General features: G+C 34.9%; 1 long non-coding RNA gene across 1 annotated transcript; it reads left to right on the top strand.

The window, feature by feature from the left end:
* The first annotated feature begins 5,026 nt into the window (after positions 1–5,026).
* LOC143608776 (uncharacterized) lies at positions 5,027–6,328 on the top strand. Its single transcript, XR_013149321.1, has 3 exons — positions 5,027–5,116; positions 5,557–5,679; positions 5,765–6,328. It is a non-coding gene; the product is annotated as an uncharacterized LOC143608776 (long non-coding RNA).
* Positions 6,329–6,537: the final 209 nt, after the last annotated feature.

Raw genomic sequence — 6,537 nt, 5'->3', positions numbered from 1 at the left:
GCAAACGATAAGTTCTTGTTAACGACGTCAACGACGGGCTGCCATACCTGACACTCATGTTCATATCGCCGACGATGACTTGCCGGATCTCGTGGTCGATGACTTGTTGACATAACATAGGGTTGACGATGCGTTTATGTTGCTAACATAGGGTAGCAACGACGCGTTGTCCACTAACGCATCGTAGAACCCCTGATTTAAACATTAACGCATCACTGCTACCCTATGTTAGCAACATAACACATCATCAACCCTATGTTATGTTAACAAGTCGTCGGCGTTCGCTAACATGTCACAGGCGACAAGATACCAAAGAGACAAAGTTGGAAACTTGAATTAGGGGAGAACAACCTTGGAACCACATTCTATAAATGGGCCATTTTAGAAATTTTCCCAAAAAACAATGGTAAGTGAAAGTTGTCGTATCATTTTGTTTATCATAGTGTTTTGTGTTTATTTTCGTCATTGATTGTGTCTTTTTTCCTTAACATCGTGTCTTTTTTTCTTTATATTGTGTTATATTACTCAACATCGTCTTATATTCTGTTCGACATTGTGTTATATTTTGTGATCTATTTTGGCTTTTGTTCATTTTCATCATTGTGTCTATTCGTCAATTATTTTTTAATTTTTTGGTATTTTTTTGAACGGGAATGATGGCGGAAACATTTCAGCATTTCAATGTTTTTCGTTTTTTATTTATATTTTGAGTTATGATTTTTTTATTAAAATTTTGAATTTATTTTTAAAGGGTTTTTTTTCCCTCTCAAACAAAAAACTCACAAACTAATTTAATGAAAGGAACCGATCAACCGGAATTCAAATGCATTGATTAACATAATAGATTAACTGATAACTTGGGTTTCAGTTCCGGATTCAGTTTTAGCTAATAACCGAATCAAACTGAACAGAACCGAGCTGCCGATAATATGCGACGCTTCTAAAATACAACTCGTTAAACCGCGCCATTCTTCCTGATTCCGCCATCGACGTTGAAGAGAAGCTATTTGTTAAATCGCTAAATAATCTCACGTTATTCACATGCTCAACAATATTCTCTCTACTTACTCTCCGTTCAATTCTTCTCTAAAACCCTAACTAACTACTCTACTCTCCTCACCATCAACCGCCGTACAGCTTCTTCGGTTTCTCATCGCCGGTGACTACACATCCGCCACGTGTCAGATTATCTCGGAGGTAGTTGTTTATTCTCTGCTCTTATTATTATTATTATTTAATTATTTATAGTTTTAGTTGCCATTTGGTTTGAGATTATTAGGATGTGCTCTAATGGTTTGAGATTATTAGGATGTGCTCGTATTAGACCGTTACTGTTACGTGTTGATTCAGTTTAAACAGTTGGGTTATAATATTTATGGAACTGATACGTCTAATTAATTTCGTTCAATTCGTTGCTATTTTCGCCCGTAGAACCGCACGAATAACTTAGGAGGTATTTGTTTATGTTCTGCTTCTATTGTTTAATTATTCACTACTAGAAAATTAAGCAATTGCTACTAAAATTTGCTACCGAAAAAAAACGGTAGCAATTTTAGCAACCGATTTAGCAAATTTGCTACCGAAAAGTATAATTACTTGACACGGTAGCTAAACGGTCAAAGTTTTTGCAACCGATGGCTAGGCGGTCGGATTTTTTGCAACCGAAAGCTAGGCGGTGGAATTTTTGTGACGGTGACTAGGCGGTCGGAATTAAAGCAACCATTTATTTTAAGTGGAGTTTTTGCAACCGTAAGCAGTCGGAGTTATTGCAACCGAAGGCTAGACGGTCGGAGTTTTTAAAACGGTTGGAGTTTTGATTTGTGACCGCGTTAGAGGTAGCAATAGCTTATTAATTACGTGACGTGACTTGACTTCTATGTACTGATATTAAACTATCAATAACAACATATGCACGGAGCACTTTGAACAAACTAATTTCATAATCGCCGGATCCCTCGCCATCTATCCATGCTCTCGATTCAGCATCAGAGCCTCTTCATCTTCATCTGTAATTATCCGAACCCTAATTTTCATTTTTACTCTTATTTCTTCCTACTTTTCATCTATAAACCCTAATTTCATTAGTTATTCGATTCCGTACTTTATTTTGGTGAAATTGAATCTTCATGTGAGTAATTCGTGTCTAGAACATTGGTCGATTCAATTGATGAAGTGTTTGCTGATTATGTAACCCCTAATTTCGTTAATCATTCAATTCAGTGCTTTAATTTTATGAATATGAAGATTCGTGTGAGTAATTTGTGTCTAGAACCACATTTCGTTAAGATTTTGATACTCTAAACCCTAATTTTGTTCATCGTTCGATACAGTTGTTTAACTTGATGAAATTGAAGCTTTGTGTGAGTAATTCGTGTCTAGAACCTTTGTCGATTGAAATTACGAAGTGTTGAGTAGGTTTTGATTCAATTTTAGTAATTAAGTTCTGGATCTCGATAATTATTTGATTTGGTGCTTTAATTTGGATGAAACTGAAGTTTCGTGTGAGTAATTCGTGTTGAAAATGTTCGTTGTTCGAATTGATTAATCGATGCTCTTGAGGCAGTGGTTTACAGGATCGTCATCCAACCTAATGTTAGACCTGCAATTGCTATCAGTGAAAGAGTTCGAATAATCCAGATTATTCCAGATTGAATAGCTACGTAAGCATTATTTTCTGATTTGACCTTTTTTTTCTGAAATTAGGTCTCACATATATTAGTTTGTATGATTCTTTGTTATCTGTGTTATGTGATGTGTTACGTATTGAGATTCAATGTGTTAAATATTAGATTAATTAGCTTCTTTTTTTTTGTTAAAATTAGGTTAAATATAGATATCTTCTTTTATAGGATCCCTTGTTATCAGTGTTATGTGATGTGCTATCTTGATGAAATGATTTGGTTGTCTAACATGCATGCCAGATGTTTGTTGAAATGCTTGGGAGAGATCTGTTTTCTTGCTTATCCTATCATGTTAATGATAGGCAAAACTGATGGGCGCCTTATTATTTTCGACAACCAGACAAATGTGTTGTTTTCATGAGTGGTGTGTTTTTTTTTTTTGACATTTAGTGTGTCATACAAATTAGGTGTTCTACATGTGGGCGGTTCTTTTGTGTTTTGGATACGGTTTCTTATATTTTATGACATGAAATTAAGTAACATATTTGTCTTCCTTTGCTCTATTCCGTTTGACTAGCGGTCGGGCAGGATCCTATTCTATTTGACAAGTGGATGGGTAGGATGCCTTTTATGCCTACATCTTTTATAGGTATAGCAACTAAAAATCTTTTTTCAAATGCGACTACAGATTTATTGAAATTAAAGACTTGGATTGGATACTGCATTTTAAAATTATTAATTGAAGAACTAAAGCATGCATCATTTCAGTTTCATGAAAAGTTACATGTTTTTGTACATTAATTGATTGTGCTGTTTCTTTTTTTATTTCAGTATTTAGAGAAGAGAGAATGCGAGTATGATGGAAAAACCACTGTAGACTTTTTCAAGGTAAAATAATATTAATTTTTCTCGTTTAATCACGAACCTGAGATCTGATTTTGTTAAATCTTTATTCAGGATGGGGAGATTGAAGAGCCTACTTTATCGATCAGGAGTTATTGTGTAAGCCATTATATTGTTTTTTTTCTACATTTTATGGTTCCATCTACTTTTTAAAAGTAATTGCGACCCGCATAGAAGGAAATTGTTGTAACTGGATTGTTTTGTTTGTTACAATTTCACATCAGCTCCAGGCAAGGAATCGAATAAGTACTACATGTAATGGACAATTGACTTTTGTATGTAGAACACAATCTTTTTTCATGCAACCCCCCCCCCCCCCCACGCAACATGGGGGGTTCTACCTACTAGTTTCAAATGAGTCAAAACAAGGCGGTTCACGTTGATCCAAGACACTTTTCGTCAAGAGAGTTTGTTGTACGACGGGACTGGCTTGGTTCAAAAACCTGGTAATTCTGTTGATCTTTGGTATATATACACCTGCAATGATGTCTTAATCAAGTGACCAAACACCAACATAGCATATCGTGTTCGTTTATTTAACTTTAACCGAACAAACGATCGAACACGAACAATTAAATGAGCGAGGTTTTCTTGTTCGTTCATTAAGAAAGTGAGTGTGTTTATTAGTTTATCTTCATTTACGTTCACATGAACGGATTGAAAGTCATATCGATTCGTTAAGATATATATAAACCCCCTACATCACCTTATTAAAAAATGGTACAATTCTTCTTGTAATAATATAGTTTTATAATTTCTTTGTTATTTGGACTTACAGGATCATATAATAGGTCTCAACAACCATTTCCATTAAAATTCATCCTCGTTGAATAATATCAAGTTACTTCTCTTGATACATGAAAGACGTTTACTTTTTTTTTTATTTATTTGAATATCAAGTTACTTCTCTTGATACATGAAAGACGTTTACTTTTTTTATTTGAAAATATGAATTATTTACTTTTTTGTTTTTATATGAAGTAAATAGGAGTGCTACTTATGGATATATGGCAGTATCACGGCTTCTGTTTCTGATCACCACTGGACTAATAAATTTAGGGAACTGCCATGTATATGGAGGGTATGCTTATATAACCATCGACTCGTGAGTTGTTTTTCAAGCTCGAGCTCGACTCGTTTTCTGTTTATTATTATTAATTTATATATATTGATAATTATATATGTAGATATATATTTTTCAATTATAATTTATATAACATAACATTTTATTTATTTATTTATTAATAATTATATGTATTTTATGTTTGTTAGGGTGAGCAATTTAAGAAAAAATCGGTGTAGTTGTGTACATTGAATGCAGCTCGGACGGAAGTGATGAGACCGACAAGACGTAAAAACTCTCGTTGCTCGATCATTGTACGGGAAGTTGGTGCCCCGTAAAAATGTTACTCTAAATGAGATGCACAAGTGGCTACTGTTATAAAATTGGTGTCCCTAGGATCATTTGCAAACAAGAAGTGGCTACTATTTTTCATTGACCCGTTAACCGATATACAGAATGGTGATGACCTGTTTACTGTTTTTCACTGCATTTTTGGGTCGAAAAAGTAATATGCAGAATGCTCCACAAGGTAACCCCGTTAATACTCAAGAAAATGTGGTGTGATCAATGATCATAATTTTGTTTATATGAGTTAAGCTCGGCTTGCTTAACTGGCTACTTGACTCGTTATAATCAAAGCCCACATTTCAAGATATACATCATACAACCCAATTTTTATTGTTAAATATAAAAGTATTTTTTTTAAATTATTGAGTTGGCTCAAGTCTTTTACAAGTCAAGCTCGATCTCGAGTACAACGAGCTGAACCGATTCAACTTAATTTGTAAATGAGCCTAGCCGGCTCGACTCGGTTTGTAAACGAGTTGAGTTGAGTTGAGCATGAGACTAACCTGGGTTGACTCAGCTCTGCTTGTTTACAGCCCTGTAGAATCAAATTTAAAAGGTGTGACTCCCTTTAGAATTTTTCGATAAACTAACAAAGGTCAAATCTTTTGTTGACTTCACCAGGTCTGTTGAGCGAGCCGGCTAATATTACAAGAGCCGAACGTGTTTCACCTTGGAAAATCGAGACTTTTTTTAGCTCCGATTCCAACAACCTTAACCGACTGCACTCAGTCACTCACTGCTCACGTATTTCACTTCTCAGGTATAATATTATTAGATAAATCATTATTCATTTGTTGATTAAGCTATCGGTTTCTTTTTGCTAATGCAGTTTAGTGATGGTTTCACAAGTTGCAGCTGAACAAAGTTCTTATCTTGCTTTCATCAGCATGGAAGAATGCATGAAAACACAAGAAGGATCTTTGCTTTTTAGAGAATCTGACTGCTGACAGATTCTATCCCTTCAGGGTCGGTTTTACATCTTTGAATTTTAAAAGTCAACATGAGTTCTGACTTTGGGATAATTGATTAAAGAACCTCATAGTTTATATGAAGATACAAGCATCTTGGTCAGTTTGCTCCATTAGGAGGATCTGACGTGACGAGCTGGCCATGAGGAACAGAAGCAAAGGCGACATTTTCAGATATTCAGGACCAACTTTTAACACACTCAAAAAACGAGCTGGCCATGATTTCATGTTCATGAATACGTGTACCAGAAAGCCTATGTAGTGATTTTTTTTCCAGAAAGTGTGTAAAGCTAGAATAAATTTTTTTGTTTATAAAACTGGAATAACACTTTGTATTGAACATCTTTGATAGAAATTTTAGTTTTATTTGTGCTTGCATCCATATATAAAAATTTGATATTTTAATCTATTTGCAAAAAAATAGTTCCACTGCATTGTGACAAAAATATGATCGCAAATATGATCGCTAAATTGTCTGAAACTAATGTTTGCGACGGCGCAGATTAGTCGCAAAAAGTGGTGGCAAATGAAGAATTGCGACGGCAACGGTTGCAAAATTTGCGACGTAAGCACCTGGTTGCAAATTTGCGACGGCAGCAACGGTTTCAAGATTTGCGACGGCAGCACGGTTTCA

The sequence above is a fragment of the Bidens hawaiensis genome, unplaced genomic scaffold (genome assembly GCF_021521415.1).
Source record: "Bidens hawaiensis isolate Kalapana, Puna unplaced genomic scaffold, B.hawaiensis_p1.1 tig00419429_1, whole genome shotgun sequence".
Classification (NCBI taxonomy): Eukaryota; Viridiplantae; Streptophyta; class Magnoliopsida; order Asterales; family Asteraceae; genus Bidens; species Bidens hawaiensis.
Note: the sequence above shows the minus strand (reverse complement) of the source record. Positions and strands in the feature narration are given on the sequence as shown.